General features: G+C 40.4%; 1 protein-coding gene across 28 annotated transcripts in view; it reads right to left on the minus strand.

Moving 5' to 3' along the window:
* DLG2 (discs large MAGUK scaffold protein 2) overlaps positions 1-18,578 on the minus strand; it is a 2,072,859-nt gene that overhangs the window by 115,758 nt on the left and 1,938,523 nt on the right. The window lies entirely within an intron of this gene.

The raw sequence follows: 18,578 nt of genomic DNA on the forward strand, positions 1-18,578 counted from the left end.
AAACTCTTCTGATGACTCATCATTTTCATTCAATCTGTCATTTATGGTACTGTGATATCTTCAGGGTTACTGAGGTGTATAGAGCTGTCTTGCTTTTGTTCTAAATCCACCACCACACACTTTAATCCTGCTGGGTTACCTCCCTGGACAGGTTTGCATCTGCCCCATCTTTGGTTTCACTGTTTCGACCTCAGTTTAGGGCTTGTGATTTCTAGATTATATTCTTGCCACAGCCTAACCGGTTTCTCTATTTCCAATCTCACCAGTCCCGAGTCTTTCCTCTGCACTCAGCAAGAGTAATTTTTCTAAAACCAAATCTGACCACTTCAACTTGTTTGCTTAAAAAACAAAACAAACTGGGGTGCCTGAGTGGCTCAGTTGGTTGGGCGTCTGACTCTTGATTTTGTCTCAGGTCATGATTTCATGGTTCATGATGTCAAGCCCTGCATTGGGTTTTGTGTCGATAGAGTGGAGCCTGCTTGGGATTCTCTCTCTCCATTTCTCTCTGCTCCTTCCCTGCTTACTGACTCTTTCAAAATAAATGAATAAACTTAAAAAAAACCAAACCAAACCAAACCAAACCAAAAATAACCAACCAAACAATACCCTCCCCTCCCCACCCTGCACAAAACCACAAAAGTTGCTCTCTCTCTCCCTGGACTGTAGTCTAAAGTCCAGAGTCAGCAGGGTGCCTAGGTAAATACCTTTGTGAGCTGGCCTATCATCCTCCAGCTTCACTTCTGCTCTGTGCCTCACCGTCACAACCTAAGTTCCAGTCATGCTGAACTGGGTTATGTGGTAGATTGCTGAGGGAAATGGGCCTTTCCACACCTTCTTGCTTTTTGCCCATGTTGGTCCCTCTGATTGGAAAACTAACACCTCCCTTCCTAACATGGTTTTCTCATAAACACTTACCAACCTTTCAAAAGATACCTAAAGCATCTAAGGTTTTAGGAAAACTGTCTTGCCCTTCCTTCCCTAATTCTCTGACAGGAAGTAGTGACCACTTACCATGTGACACCATGGCATCCTGGACAGATTTTCATAACAGCACAGTATTGAGGGGTTACCTGAGGACCGCCCAGTCCCACTAGACTTTGTGCTTCCTGAGTACATGATGCTGTCCCATTTAGCAAGCCCCAGACACAGAATAGGTCATTGGATGAGTAGTTTTTGAGTCTTACTAATTTCTTCTCTCTCCATTAAGTTAATTTTTACCTGACAAACCTCATTCCTCACATTATTCTACTTGTTATTTACAATGTGTAAACAGCAACAACACAAACAAAAAACTGAATATTAACAGCTTGTAAGAACGAAGGCTGAATAGGTTTTACATGAGAGTCTGTAGAAATCTTTTTGAGGCAAATCTATGACCGTGGAAAATACATGCTCCTATTGACATTTATTTTGCCTGTTAGCTAGTTCTTAGTGGTGTTCTGGATCCTTGAGATTGACAGATAAATTACTGACAGATAAGTGGAGTGTAATATGATGGTGACTGCCATTTACTGAAAACTTTTATGTGCCAGGTTCTGGGTCAGAAACTGAGGATATAAAGGCCTGGTCAGCAAGACATTTAAGAGGCTCATGTGGATTATTTATATAATTTAAAACAAGCTCATGATATAAAGATTATTCACACACACACTGTTCTGTTTTGTTTTGAAGATGAATTCACACAGTTTGCAATGGGCAGGGGAAGGGAATAGCATTGAAGGGGGTGGGGAATGTGCCACTCAAATCCAGATTCTGGCTGAATCTGGCTGTGCTCTCCATTTCACTATCCCCTATTCCTAACGGAACTAACCTCTGATGACAAGGAAGCAGTGTTTCTCTTGGGAGATTTTCTACATCTCCTTTCTTACCATCTCCCTTCATTCCTGCATGTATAAAATTTAATTGCAAAGTTATGTAGCCTGAAGTAAATGAGACTTTAGAAAACTTGTTCTGATGTTATGACTTACTACAGTAGCTGCATATGGATAATTCAGACAGACAAGAGAGAGAGAGAGAGTACAGCCTGAATGTCAAAAACCATTCAAGTTCTCAGTCCAGCAAGAGCATGGCCTTCTGGTAGAGGGAGGAGTGTGGAGAGGGGCATCTGTTCTGGGGCTCATCACTGCCCACTGGCTCATCCCACAGGTAATGCCATGTCTGAAAAATCCTACCTTTCCTAAAGTCTGAGCACAAGTTTAATCATTTCAAGGGGTGGAGGTGGGAGCCGCTGGACTGGGCTTCTGCAATGTGGTCTATAACAGAGACTGCAGACAGGCTTTGTCTTGTCTGCCAAAGCAGACAGCATGATAGTGGCCATTGAGAAGGATTTTGAAGTTGCTTCCAGACACAGAAGGAAGAATGCTGGAAACCATGAGCAGGGTCTGTTCTGAGAAAGAGAGAAGCATATCCTGTGTTTATCATCCTTGGTGGAAGTTTCAGTTGTCATTTAGCATAAGCCAGACTGTAGTGCTATTTATTTTAGAAGTTTGTCCCCGTTTCTGAACTTAGCTGAGAGCATACAATGATAGAGTAAGATACATTCTCATGTATCCATCAAGTCTGGTACATAGTAGGTGCTCCGTAAGTGTTTACTGAAGGAATGGAAGCAAAATTCCATGGCCTTATGTTGGAAGAAGGATAGAGTCCTTTTTTTCCTGTCAATAACTGGGGGGAGTGGGCACACTGAAGTTACTTTGCAAAGGTCCCTGAATGTCGTGTCAAAGAGTTTAGGACATTACACTATATGAACCAATAGTTACCAAACATAGCTGAATTTTCTAAGGTGCTATGTATAAATAGAACCTCTGGCTCTACACTGAGATGTTCTGATTTGATAAATTTAGTGTAGGGTCAGGACCCTATGTTTTTTGTTTGTTTCAAACATTTGCTAGCTTCCCAGGCAATTCGTATGATGAGACAGATTTGGGAACTACACCTGCAAGGTAAGATGGTGCCCGGCATTTCTTAAGGAGAGCAACGACTTACTCCAATCTTTGTTTTTAATTCCCCAAGCTCCAAGGCTTGTTTGCCCATTGCAACCAGTCCTGACCCTGCCTTTGCTGACACCTTGGACCTGCTAGACCTTCTTCTAGAGAATCAGATCCCAATCCCAAAGAGCTTTGTCACAGTGCCCTCTCTCTCAGGAAGAAAGATGAGGACGAACTACAACTTTTGCAAAACAGCAGAGATTAATGTGCTGCAGTGAGAATAAATCACGGATGGAGAAAATGAATGAACAGCATTTTTCTGGATTTCAAATATCATTTATGGAAATGAATGAGTCTTTTTCTGCTTCCCCAGTTCAATTAGTTTTCTTATGAACTCTCCCTAGCATTTTTCATTGCAGCCAATTATTTAACATGTTCCAGTATGAAAATCTGGTCATTACAAAAAACATAATTGATTGGACCCATGCTCTGACACACTCTGCAAAATACATGTGCCTTCATACTGATTAGTCCTCCTGGGTGATTATTTTTCAGTGAAGCACAGCATCATGCTGGCGGTGAACAGTGTGCTAATGTCATGAAAATATGACCTCCTTATTGTGGAAAATTCCATCAAAGAAAGGGTGAATGGAAGTCCAACAAGGACATCATTTGTCCTAAGACTTGGACAAAGAAGCTGTCTCCAATCTGCATTGGAAGATTGGAGGACATGGAATGTCTTCCATGGAAGACAAGGAAAATGCTAAACCAAGAGATGGAATAGGGTACTGTGGAGAGGGCAGAATCTGATTCTGCATTTCAGCTTATCTTAATTATATTCAGCCAAGGAACTGAATCTGCATTTCATGGAGGCAAACTGACACTTTTCAGCCTTCAGACTGGGCCAATTCCTCAACCTCTCTGATTCTCAGTGCACTTCTTGGTAAATGTGGATACATTAGTACCTACCTCACAGTGCGACTGTGAAGAACAGCAAAAACGAAGAGAGTGCCTGAAATATAGTAAGTGCTCAATAGTGGTAAGGATGCAATATTGCTGACAAGGTCACAAAATTGGTTTGCCATTTTTTTGGTCCCAATTTTGTTTACTTATATATAATTCAATCTCACCAGTTAAAGAAAAAAAATAAGGTAATATGATGACACTTTAAATAATATTCTTTATTTTACAGTTTTTTATTTATTTTGAGAGAGAGACAGCAAGCACAGTGGAGGAGGGACAGAGACCAAGGGACAGAGAGAATCTCAAGCAAGCTCCACACTGTCAGCGTGGAGCCCGATGCACGGCTCAAATTTACGAACTGTGAGATCACAACTTAGCCAAAATCAAGAGTCTGATGCTTAACTGACTGAGTGCCCAGGTGCCCCAAGAATATTCTTTCCTTCCTGCTTCTATTTTCCATGATGATACAGCCAAGTTAGGCCCATCCTTTGCCTTTTTTTAATGTGTGCATAAACACCAGTGTGTGTGTGTGTGTGTGTGTGTGTGTGTGTATGAGAGAGAAGTATAACATATTCAAAAAATCATATAAAATCTCTATAGAGTTTAAAGAAAAATAAAATGACTATTACACACACACACACACACACACACACACACACACACACACAATGAGGCAAACCAAGAACACTAATAGTAATTTAGAGTCCCTCTGGATGCCCTTCTTGGTAATAGCATTGCCTCCCTAACCATTCTCCTTCCATAGGTAACTCTTCAGATGATTGGGGCAAATCATCCCCTAATTTTCCTTATAGTGTTATCACATATATGTATGTATCCCTAAGTAATATATAGAACATGAATACAGATATAGAACCCATAGCCTGATTCTTGGAGCCCACATTATGTTGCATGGCTCACCCATGTTGATTTCTGTGGCAATTATTTATCAAGTCTCACTGCTGTGTTCAGTGTATGAATATAACCATGTAGATATCTGTCCTACTGATGGACATTGGTACAAATATACTTATATGTATCTCCAATGCATATGTACAAAAGTTTCATTAAGAGCTGTGTGTGTGTGTGTGTGTGTGTGTGCATTTATACACACACACACACACACACACACACACACACACACATATATATATATATATATATAACAAGTGAGTTGTTGGGTTATATTTGCAATTTAACTAATTAATGTTAATCTGTTTTCCAAAGCAGTTGTTCCAGTTGACAGAGTGGAGAAGGTTCCAGTCATTCTATATCCTCTCTAACACCTGGAATTGACTAGACTTCTTAATTTTTGTCATTTCGGTGAATGTAAAATGGCGCCTTACTGCAGTTTAATTTGCAATTCGTTGACTACTAATGATTTTAAGCATCTTTTCATATGTTAATAGGTCATGTGTTTTCTTTGCTTTTTAAAAAAACCTCACGCATTTTCTATAGGGCTCTTAGAACCTTTCTCTTTGCTTTGTATTCTCTATGTATGCTATTCTAGATAGTGATCTTTTATCAGTGACACACATCACAAATATCTGTTCCCTTCTATTTTCAAATCCTATCACATTTCACCTCAGAAAAGTCAGATACAGGATTCAAAGGTTTTCATTTCTCTAAAACTGCTGTTATCAATAGCTACAAATACAGACAGATTTCAAAATAAATAATTCATTAGTGTGCTTTAGCAGAAATATATTCATGAATATCTTTGCTCAGGCTTGCACAAAATGCTTGAAGAGCTTATTAAAATAAACCAAACTAAATTAAAAAAAAGAGGCAGCACCGTGATGATAAAGGCTTTCATGCCAAGACTCCAAATACACCAAAAATTTATCTTCAGCAGTTTACTATATTCACAATGACAATACTTCAAACTGCTTCCTTTACTCATAAGACATTCCATCTATTTCTAGTATATTTATTCCCCAGCCAGCACAGACAAATGTTACCAAGTTTACCACTGAATTTTAAGTGTGGTCTCAGAGTAAAACTTCCAAGAGTAATTTTTTTTCTTTCATACAATTCTCCTGAAGTCATATTTTTGGTTAACTCATCTTTGGGTTTTTGAGGAAATGAAGAATACAGACTATGAAAACTTCAGGATTTTTAGGACAGTGAAATTCCTCTGCATTATAATATAAAGGTGGCTACACATCATTACACATTTGTCAAAACTCATAACGTGTACAAGAGCAAGAATGAACCCTAATGTAAACTGTGGACTTTGAGTAATAATGATGTATTTATATAAGCTCATCAATTCTAACAAATGGACACTCAAGTGGGAGCTTGATAAATGGAGGAGACTGCACATATGGGGGGCAGCAGGTACACTGGAAATCTCTGTACTTTTCTGTGAACCTAAAAATACTCTAAAAACCAAACTCTAATAAAAAATAATTTAAAAAGAAATCTTAATTTTTTTTTAAAATGTTTGTTTATTTTTGAGAGGGAGAGAGACAGAGTGTGAGTGAGGGAGGGGAAGAGAGAGAGGGAGACACAGAATCTGAAGCAGCTCCAGGCTCTGAGCTGTCAGCGCCGAGCCTAATGTGGGACTCGAACCCATGAGCCATGAGATCATGACCTGAGCTGAAGTCAGACGCTTTACCAACGGAGCCACCTAGGCACTCTAGAAAGAAACCTTTTTTAAATGTGAAGACATGAGATTTTTTAACCCACTCAGAAGGGAAAAAAAGCAAGCAAGCAGAAAAACATACATAAAAGTCCCAACTAGTTTCTGAAGCAATGGCACCAGGGAAATAATACCACAGAAAAGACAATGATGATAACAGCAACAATAAGTGCTGGTCAAGTGCCAGGCGATATTCTAAGGAGTTTTACCCAATAAACTCACAGTTAATTCTCACAAGCCCTCTGTGTGATAAGAACTGATATTGTACACCTTTTAAAGATGAAATAAGGAGGTGCACCTGGGTGGCTCACTCATTTAAGCATCTTACTTCGGCTCAGGTCATGATCTCACAGTTGGGGGATTTGAGCTCTGTGTCGGGCTCTGTGCTGACAGTTCCGAGGCTGGAGCCTGCTTCCAACTCTGTGTGTCCCTCTCTCTCTGCCCGTCCCCTGCTTGCTCTCCGCCTCTCTCTTTCAAAAAAATTTTTTAAAAAACATTAAAAAATTTTTTAAATAAAAAAAAGATGAAATACTGAGACTCAGAATTTAAGAAAGTGTTTGGTCACTCAGCCAGTTAAAGGTGGAGCAGCTGTGGGTGTTGGGAGATTTTATTGGGGTGTTCTCTGTTGTTCTTACCTTCTGTACATCACTCATTTTTCAAAGGAGTGCAGAAGTCAGGTTACTAAATGGATCACAGAGCAGTACACCCAAGGGCACTTTCACAGAGCTGCACTGGTCAGGTACTGAATGTAATAGCACAAAGTTCAGGGTTCTGCTACTGTCTGTAAATGTGAGAACGTCACGTTTCTTGCATTTCATGACAGATGGCATTTTTCTGATATGAAGCCATAAAAGGTAGTAATGAAAACACTCACATCTGTGCTTTGCACAGCACTTACCGCCCTACACCGTCATTATGATCTACTTATCTGCGCGCCTCACTTACCTGGGAGATTCTAGCGGAAGGGGGCACACATCTGTCAAGTGTCTTTACTATGCCAGACATTATGCTGCCCTCTGGGAATGTCATTCCTCAGAGCCATCAGCATCCCTGTGGTGTTTAATGCCATTTCAAGAAACAGAGAATTGCTGCCCCTTGAAAACATAAGTCAGTTACCTTCATGTACTTAGAGAATTATGCAAAGTGAGGTCCACAGAGGATTTAACCTCTTTGTTAAGAACCAGGTAATTCACAGTCAGTAGAGAAATTTAAAAACAACATAATCAAGGGGGAAGAATTAGCTAATCCATATGCACCTATCTGAATCTGTAGGCACTTTCAGTTTTGCCAAGAGGAGAAAGGCCTTAAATGAATACAGCCAGAAGCTAAAAGTGTCACCTTATCAAAAGGCAACCTTGATCAGTGGTGTTGAGAGCCTCTGACATCTCCACTAGCACTTCTCATCAGCTCTGAAATCAAAGAAACTAGTGAAGCTGCCCTTTAGAAGCACCAGCTCATCACAGCTGTTAGCGCCTCCAAAGAGTTGAGTTTACCTCCATTTCAAGAAGCAGAACTCTCACTACTTGAAAACATAAGTTCGTGTTTGCATCTCATACTCTGGACATTCTTGGAAGGAACCATCTTGGTTAATGTACTCAAGAAATACAGCCATGAGCTCTGTGGCAGAGGCTGCTGATTGTCCCCCAATATCCATTCTTACCCTCTTCTCTTTCAGGAGCACAAGATCTCCCTTCCTGTCCACCAGGGAGTTTTAGAAGGCATACCCAGGTAAAGACTGGTTGCCTATAATCACTTTACATAAGTGTTTAGCAGTTTAAAGTATCTGCCTATCCTATGACCCTGTAGTTTCACTCCTGTATATATACATGCAAGAGAAGGGAGTGCTTATTGTCTTTAAAAGATTCGCATAAGAATGTTGACAGCAGCTTTATTCATAGTAGTCTCCAAATGAAAACGATCCAAATATCCTTCAACAGAAGAATGGATGCACAAATTATATTATATTCATGTAATGGAATAATACATAAAGTGATAAAACGTGACAGACTACCAAAATACAAAACGATACGGATGACTTTTAAAAACATTATGTTGAGCCAAAGAGTCAGATGTTAAAGGACACAAACTGCAAGGTTACATTTATATGAAGTTTAAGAATAGGCTAAACTAATCTATGGTGATAGAATTCGGAGTAATCATCTCTCAGGGTTGGGGGTGAGACCTAGTATACTGACTGGAATGGACATGAGGAAACCTAGGGTGTTGGAAAGTTCTGTGTCTCAATCTGGGCGGTGGCTGGAGAGATACCTACTTTTATTAAAATTCATTGATTTGTGCATTTCATTGAATAAAATTATACTATCTGAAGTATAGATAGATCAGGAGGGAGAGAGAGAGACAGATAGATAGGCCTTGGGAATGCCAGTCAATGGGTACAACCTGTAACCCTCTCTTAAGTGTTTCAAACCAATACCAAACATGTCATACTTTTCAAGGCAACTGGTTCTTTAAAAAAATTTTTTTTAATGCTTATTTATTTTTAAGAGACAGAGAGAGAGAGTGTGAGTGGAGGAGGGGCAGAGAGAGAGGGAGACACTGAATCTCAAGCAGGCTCCAGGTTCTGAGCTGTCAGTACAGAGTCTGATGTGTGGCTCGAACTCCTAAACCATGACCTGAGCTGAAGCCAGATGCTTAACCGACAGAGCCACTCAGGCACCCCTCAAGGTAACTGGTTCTTAAAATATCAAGGTGAGCAGGCAGGATTCATGCTTTCTTCCTGGTTATGATTTGTTTCTTATTTAAATTACTTATTTATTTTTGGCATATACCCCTGGAAGTCAGCTAGAAAATGAAGATGTCAATCGAGGGTTAAAATGAACAGTTAATGAGCCCCAGCAATTCAAGTGTTAACGATAACCTTAAATATCTCTAATAGTTTGGAAGAAGAACCAGTGCATTCATGTGAATGGTACAAACTTGGGAATCAGAAGCCCTCGGGTTTAATTCTTTACTCTGCTCATGTGTGAACTTGGGTGAATTTACTGTCTGCATCTGTTTCCTCATCTGAAAAATTAAGCAACACTTACCTCCTAGTGTTCCTAAGAATATTGGCTGAGTGGACGTATCAGGAGGCCTTTAGGAGGTAATACACCCTCAACAAGTTCTATCACCTCTTTCTCTCGGGAGGAAAGTGACTTCGTGTGTACATGTTTGACTTTTGTGCTTAGTTAATTCAGCTGTGTTTTGCCTTGTTTGCAAAAGATTTAAAGTAGTGATTGATATTTAGGGGCACCTGTGTGGCTCAGTCGGTTAAGCGTCTGACTTTGGCTCAGGTCATGATCTCGCGGTCTGTGAGTTAGAGCTCCATGTCAGGCTCTGTGCTGACAGCACAGAGCCTGGAGTCTGTCTCAGATTCTGTGTCTCCCTCTCTCTCTGACCCTCCCCCCGTTCATGCTCTGTCTCTCTCTGTCTCAAAAATAAATAAACGTTAAAAAAATTTTTTTTAAAGTACTGATATTTATTACTAAGTGAAACTACTCTTTTATTCACAGCACCTATGGTACCTTCGGTTCAGAGGCAATAGAGAACAAGCAGCAGGCAAGGAACATGGCTGACTTCTCCCAAGTCACGCAGGTCCACAGGAAGCTGTCTCTCTTTCCACTTTCCTATGTATTTGTATCTAAGCACCTCCTCACATGGAGTCTATAGCATTTTATTTTTTAATTAATTAATTAATTAATTAATTAATGTTTATTTATTTATTTTGAGAGAGAGAGAAAGAGAGAGAGAAGCAGAGGAGGGTCAGAGAAAGGGAGGGAGATAATCCCAAGCAGTCTCTGGGCCCAGCACACGGAGCCCAATGTGGGGCTCAATCTCACAACAGCCCCTGAGCTTCAATCAAGAGTTGGAAGCTTAACCAACTGAGCCACCCAGGCGCCCTGAGTCTATAGCATTTTGAAAAGCATTGCACATGGCTTGTCTGGCTGAGCAATGACACTGATTTAGTAGAGTCTTGGGGCAACCCTATATCACACAAATCTTCAGACACTGCAGTGGATTCTAACACAAGAGCTAAGAGCACAGTTGGTTGTGTGGTTTGTTGAAGTGGCAGGCTAATGGACGAAGTGTTTTTCTTTTATTTGTTGCTCTATTATTTTAATTTAAAATCCAACAAACCATGGTGGGGTTCTGTTAAAACAGTCAAGGGTCTCCATGAGTTCCTTCAACACAACAGACTGTTCATAGAATCACAGACAGGAATTAGGCATACATGCCCATTTTGAACCTCCCGTTGTCCAAGAACCTACTTTCCTGCCAATAAAGTGACGGCAAGCCGCCAGCATATTCAAGTAGAAGCCCCCTTTTAAAATAAAATATTAGGTGGAACCATATGTAACATCGACAATTTCATATGGTTCATCAATTTACCTCAAACCATAGGAGGAGATAAATCACAAAGGAAAGTGACCATCTTCTGCTGGAAGGAGAACAGTATTTCCCCAGGGCACAAACTGCCTATGTCATAATGAACTTAGAAGATACCCTGAGCTGGGAAATCCCTTGCCCTGGACGTGCCCTTTGCAGACTTCATGGGCTTCAGAGCCCTGAGATAACTGTTGTCACACTTGCACCCGACATGCCCTAGCAGGGTTCTGTATGCCTCATGCTCATAGTCCAACAGGTTTACTGCTAATGAGAAATCTGGCTCTGTGCTTTCTGGCTCCAAGCACAGCTAGGGCAGATGGAGGAGCTCTGGGAGCCAGAGGTGGCAGAATTTTGAAATTTCCCATGAAGCTGGCTTGGTTTTTATACCTATAACACACAAAAGATAGGAGACTCAGATTTCAGTAAATCATCTAACAACTGATTTTAAACCCCGAAATGAAAAAAATATTTTTCTATTATTGACAGCAACATAGGTTGTTTACCGGAGAAGGCACAGATCTTTGCAGGCACACACCCATCTCTCCACTCCCCATCTTCACTCCCTACTCTCACCCTGAGTCTAAATAAACTGAAATTTGAAATTCATGCTAGGAATTTACCCAAGGGATACAGGAGTACTGATGCATAGGGGCACTTGTACCCCAATGTTTATAGCAGCACTCTCAACAATAGCCAGATTATGGAAAGAGCCTAAATGTCCATCAACTGATGAATGGATAAAGAAATTGTGGTTTATATACACAATGGAATACTACGTGGCAATGAGAAAGAATGAAATATGGCCTTTTGTTGCAACGTGGATGGAACTGGAGAGTGTGATGCTAAGTGAAATAAGCCATACAGAGAAAGACAGATACCATATGGTTTCACTCTTATGTGGATCCTGAGAAACTTAACAGAAACCCATGGGGGAGGGGAAGGAAAAAAAAAAAAAAGAGGTTAGAGTGGGAGAGAGCCAAAGCATAGGAGACTGTTAAAAACTGAGAACAAACTGAGGGTTGATGGGGGGTGGGAGGGAGGGGAGGGTGGGTGATGGGTATTGAGGAGGGCACCTTTTGGGATGAGCACTGGGTGTTGTATGGAAACCAATTTGACAATAAATTTCATATATTGAAAAAAAATAAAAAAAAATAAAACGTCAGTGCTCATTGAGGAAGGCACTTGTTGGGATGAGCACTGGGTGTTGTATGTTAGCCAATTTGACAATAGATCATATTTAAATAAATAAATAAATAAATAAATAAAACAAACAAACAAACAAAAATTCATAAAGTGCAGTCCCTTTCCATCCCAAAGCAAAGAAAATTCTACTGGAAAAGTTTGTCTCTAAGGTAGCCATGTTGAATGAAGGCCTATGGTTTTCTATCTGATTTTCCTTATTAATCCAGAATTATCTCTTCATGTGCAATAGAATTAGCCTTTCTAGGGCAAAGACTGGGTACACTGTGTAGTAAATGTACCAAATGTAGTAAATTTAAAATGCTTGGTGCTTAAACCCACATGCTTGTATTTTTGGCAACGCTAGGGATTATTTTCACACCACTGAATTTGGGGGTGACCTCAGGATCTTAACACTCCTCAAATACCATAGTAGGTCAAAAACTGCAATAACATCATTCAGAGTTTGCTATTTCGTGTCCGATCCTCAAATTCACTGCGAACAGAGGTTCTCTAAGATATGAACTTTTCATTATGTAGCTCTCCCAAAACCTCTGGTTAAAACAGAATCTGAGAGTCAAGGTATATCAGATGGGGACAGATCTCAGAGATGATCCTGTTCTACTTCTAAAAATCTGAGACTGAGAGATGGGAGTAATTTGTATTAGGTCATACAGCAACTCATAAGTCCCTCAATTTTCCCCAGGCTGCACCGATCTGTATCAAGGCGGGGAAAAAGCATGTCTCCACCTGTGGGGTGTGACTGGAAAGAAAACAAAAGGAAAATGGGAAGGCAATTAAATATTTATGGAGCCCTGCTATTTGCTTGGCAATGAAGCCAACAAAGCAAAGACAGAAAAGAAAAGAACTTTGGGGAACAGGAGTATAGCTACCAACTACACCACAGTCAGAGGATAACACATCAATGATAACCATAATGACAGCTAATGTTTATTAAGCACACCCTATTTGCCTAGCAGTAATGGGTTATCTCGCTGAATCCTTACTGTCTAATGAGATAATAACAATCATAGGTGCGGTCATTTATTGAGCATCTTTTCATATGGGCTGAACACTGTGCTAAGCATTTTGTAAACAGTATCTGATTTCATTTATGCAACATGATAATGAGGCTGTTCTCCATAGTAGAAAGATGAGCTAACTGAAACCTAAAGAGGTTAAGTAACATGTCCAAGGTCACTCAAGTGGTAAATGGAGGAAGCAAAGTGTAATCCTGGTCATCTGATCAAAGAACTTCAGCTTTTAAGTGTATCACTATTCTGGTCCTCAAATACAGGTGTACAGGAAATTGATTTTGATTTCAGTGTACTGAAAATTGAGTTTAATGCATGTATATAGAGACTGAGATGAAGATTTGGGGGAGGGGAGAGAGACAAAGGGAGAGAGAGAATGTGATGGAAGGCAGTAATATTTATTCACTGCTTCTAGGATTCTGTAGGAGACCATGCTGTTCAATAATTCCAGCACTACAGTTTTAAAAATCAGTAGCCCTGGTAACCAAGGCTATGATTGAAGCAGTTTATAAAAAAAGAAACATTGTGTGGTAGCTGGTCCTAGACAAACTGACAAGCTTTGTTCTATCCTTTTGAAATCTAAGGCATTATTTACATACACTCAGCTGCAACACAGAATCCCTTCATTAAACGATTTTTACACTTATCTGTAAGTAAAAATAGAAATACTTGAATAAAAGCACATTTTTTTCTTGTGCTAAATTACTGGTTATAAAAGAAAATCGTAGAAATTCACTGAACAGTATTGAGTGATTTACGCTAAAGCTTAACTATGTCTCCTTGAGTGGCATTCACTTGGCCGGCCTCTTCTTTGTACTCCTGAGCAGCAGGGTGCCATGACACTGTGCTGAACACGGGAGGCTTGTTTCCCAGTGGCAATGACAGCTATCAAGGTGATTTAACAGCTATTTCAAGCACTTTTTTTTTTTTTTTTTCTGCTTTCCAGTTCTTAAAGAGCTAATCTGTCTTTCACTTCTTTGGGGATGGGGCACTGGTTCACCTGGGAAGGAAACAGGTTTTTCCAGTAGCTCACAAGTATAAACAAAGGTGATAGGTGCCTTTATATTCTTGACTTTAGCCACAATCTTGGAGAAACTATGCACTTTAGACTTAAAGGCACAGGAGAGGATTTAATTTTCCATTTGGATCCCCAAAGAGAGAACAGGATTGCTTTTTCCTGGGCAATTTATCATTGATGTATCCATATGTCCACCTATCCCCTCCCAATCCCAGGCATAGGGCTAGGTGCTTTATGTACAGACACACAGCACTAGAACAGAATAATACAGATTCAGACCTGGGCTTGAATGTTGGCTCCACCGTGTAGAAGCTGTGTGATTCAGGGCCAGTTTCTCAACTCCTGAGTCTTAATTTCCTCACTGTAAAAGGGGATCAACAATATTGCCTTATCTCTCACTGAATTAGTGTGGGGATTAAAGAAGATAAAGTGCTTAACACATACCCAGCATATGATAAGCAGGAGCATCATTCTATTTAAAATTTTTTTTAATGTTTATTTATTTTTGAGACAGAGAAAGAGCATGAACAGGGGAGGGTCAGAGAGAGGGATATATAGAATCTGAAGCAGGCTCCAGGCTTCCGAGCTATCAGCACAGAACCTGACGCGGGGCTCAGACTCATGGACTGTGAGATCATGACCTGAGCCAAAGTCGGATGCTTAACCGACTGAGCCACCCAGGCGCCCTGCATCATTCTATCTTAGGTATGAGAAAATTGACGCTTACAGTGGGTAAGTGAATTGTGCAAGATCTCCGATCTAATAAGTGATGGAGCCAAGACTCCACCCTAGGAGTGTAAGAAACATACAGACTTCGAGCACGGGCATGCTTCTCCTTTAATGCATTCACGGTCTAGGGAGGAAACCGTCACCTAAGTTTGGAGTTTCCTATAGTCACTACAACTGAAGTGCTAGGATAGGAAGCGTCACAGGTGTGGGCCAAGAAAGCTCCTAGGAAGAACTTATGCCCGAAAGACCTTTGGAAACCACTTAGAATGCAAAGAAAGGGACCAGTGCAAAGGCAGAGAGAAATGAAAAAGCAGGGTGCTCTGTGTGGCTGCTGCCCAGGGCCTGTAGCTGAAGCTGCAGAGGGAAGCAGAGATGCAAGGCAGAATCTGGATCAAGATAATCTCCTGCACCAAGTAGGTGATCTGCAGCCATGGATAGGTTTTAAATAGATGGATGAACTCAAGAGTTAAAATGGCTGGAAGTGAATCACACTTGAATCTTTTCCATTTTCACTTGGAAACAGAATCTCTCTCCCACCAGGCAGGCTCATCTAATGTTTCCATGCCAACCGATTGCTGAGGCTTGGGAGAGGCTAAGCCCTAAAGTGGGGTGTAGTGTGGGTAAAGGAGAGAGTACAGGGAGAGGCCAAGGTTAAACTGTGGGGAGGGGCTGGAAAGGGAGCAGGGACAGTGCACTACAGAGTGGGGAGGGGGAGAAGTAAGAATCAGAAATGAGATGAGATAACGTTAGTTGTATCTGAGTTTATTGCAAACCTGTACCTGAGTTTATTGCAAGTGCACGCACGCATGCACACACCCAGGTACATCATTCAAACCTGGTTTTTTGGACCTCAGCTGTACTTTCTGAACACTTTCAATGAGACCTCATGTAATTTAAGAACTTCCAATCAGCTCACTTCTTAGTCACTGGAAATCAAAATATGAATGTTAGAGCTTTCTGATTCTCCAGAGATCGCTCCAATCTTTGCAGTCTTCTTTCCAAAGTTATTTAGTCTTAAACGAGGAAATTGAATGTTTGCTAAGTGTTAGCAAGTTATAGCATCAGGTTCATGGCTAGTTTCCCAATTCTGAGTCTGAATGTGATCAAAATTGAAAGATGTCCCAGGAACTGACCTTACCATTAGCTGCAGATTTGCATTAGACTTCCGTGCCAGAAAGCCGAGACTTTTTAAACAATTTTTCTCAGGTGATAAGGAAATAAGTAAAGCTAAAAACAAAAGAGGCAAAAAGAAAAGATAAATAGTGGTTCTTAATGTTGTTACACACTGGTATCGGTAGAGGAGCTTTAAAAAATATTGATGCTTTGAACACATTCTCAGGAGATTCTGACTCAATATGTTTGGGCTGGGACCTGGGCATCAGGGTTTTAAGAGCACTTGTGACACTATAATTTACTGTAAGATTTGGTCTTTGTGCCATACCAGGCACAGAGCTCCTAAAACCCTTGAAATGTCCTAAGTGATGAGAGCTATAAAACTGTCTTTTGTTATTAACAAACTCTTTTCAACCACAGGTCAGTTTCTGTTAATGAGATGACTTGTGGAAAGCCTGAGGATGGGGCCTGCTTGCAAGCCCATGTGATCAGAGGGCTGGGGCAGTACAGCCCCAGTCCCGACTTCTGAAGGAGAAAGAGGGACTGGAGGTTGATTTAATCACCAGTGGCCAATGATTTAGTCAATCATGACTCACTAATGAAGCCTCAATAAAACCCCTAAAAGACAGAGTTAGGACATAGTTCAGGGAGCTTCTGGATTGCCAAAAACACAGAGATGTGGAGAGGGTGGCCCTCCTGGAGATGACATAGAAGCTCTGTGCCTCTTCCCCTAGACCTTGCCCCATGTATCTTTTCCATCTGACTGTTCCTGAGTTTTACTTTTATAATAAGCTAGCAATCTACTAAGTAAATTGTTTTCCTGAGTCCTATGAGCTGCTCTAAGAAATTATTAAGTGCGAGGAGGGGATTGCAGAGACCTCTGATTCATAGCCAGTCAGCCAGAAGCACAGATGACGACCTCAAGTAGGAGGCTGAAACTTTTACTTGTGGGATCTGATGCTATGCCCAGGTAGAGAGTGTCAGAATGGAGTTAAATTCTAGGACGCCCAGCTGGCATTGGAGAATTGGTCAGTGTGGGGGAAAAAACCCACATGTGTGGTGTCAGAAGTGAAGTATGCAGTGAGCAGCATAGAGGAAAACAAGTTTTTTCTTTACAGCTACCCAGGTGATTTTAGCATGGAGTCAAGGTTCAGAGACACTGAGATGAAGCAAAGAGAGGCAGTAACACCTAATTTAGAGATTCTTCTTGGCTCTTCCCTGGAGTTCTCTCCAGCCCATGTGGACCAGTTACAGTGAGAGAGGCTGGCAACATGACCCACACTGGCTGGACTCCCTATGCTTAGAAATCCCTCTTGTCTTAATGAAGACAAGACAGAGAATGAGTGCGGGAGGGGCAGAGAGGGAGATACAGAATTTGAAGTAGGCTCCCGGCTCTGAGCTGTCCGCACAGAGCCCGATGTGGGGCTCGAACACACCAACCATGAGATCATGACCTGAGCCAAAGTCAGATGCTTAACTGGCTAAGCCACCCAGGTGCCCCAGAAACTGTTCATTTTTATTGCTGTACAATATTTTCTTAAGTAAATATGCCACAACTTTTTAACCTATTCTATTGTTGGTAGACATTTGGGTTATTTCCAGGATTAGATTATTACAAACAATGCAGCTATAAATATTCTTGTATGGATTTTTGTTGAACTTATGTAAATATTTCTACTGTGTATATACTTAATAATGAATCATAGGGTATAATATGTTTAATGACAGTAAATGCTGACAGTATACCAAGGTGGTCATACCAATTTATCTCTCATGAGCAGCCCATGAAAGTCTCTACATGCTTTCCAACACTTGGAATGAACAATCATTTTAATTTTAGCCATTCTGGTGGGTGAACAGTGGCATTAATATTTTACTTTACCTGATGACTAATGAAATAAATACCATTTCATATGGGAATTGACACTGATGTACCTCCTCTTTCATGAAATATCTTTACAAGTCTTGTGACCATTTAAAAAGTGTGGTTTCTATCTTTTGCCTAATATATTGTGACAGTTCTTTAGATATTCTGATTATAATTCCTTTTCCAGAACTCTGTATTACAAATCTTTTCCTATGCTCTTACACTTTTATCCTATTCATGGTGTCTTTTGATGAACAGAAGTTTAGTGCATTCTGTGCCTGTATTATCCTTCCTATGGATCACTAGATTCACTGTGTTAATACTTTATTTTGTACTTTTGATTGTATGTTTATGAGAGAGATTGGACTATAAATTTCCTTTCTTATAGTGACCATGTTGTGTTTTGGTGTCAAGATGATGTTAATATTGAAAAAGTTAGGAAGTGTTTTCCCTTTTCTAATCTCTGGAAGATTTTTTGTAAAATGCTAGGTTGAGTTATAAACATTATTCTTTTTTTTTTTTTTTTTGTGGTTAACCCTACACAAGTATTTAATTAACCATTCTATAAGACATGCCAATAGACAAATGAAAATCAATATAGAAGCCATTATAAAAAAAAAGAGGATGGGGGTAATACAGTGTTTGGGGGTTAATTTAAAATGAAAGGGTTTGAAAGGTAACAAAATTTGGCTAAAGTAGCTTTCATAATAAATCTGTTGCT

This window comes from Panthera pardus, unplaced genomic scaffold (assembly GCF_024362965.1).
Source record: "Panthera pardus isolate Hobbes unplaced genomic scaffold, ASM2436296v1 HiC_scaffold_12, whole genome shotgun sequence".
NCBI lineage: Eukaryota > Metazoa > Chordata > Mammalia > Carnivora > Felidae > Panthera > Panthera pardus.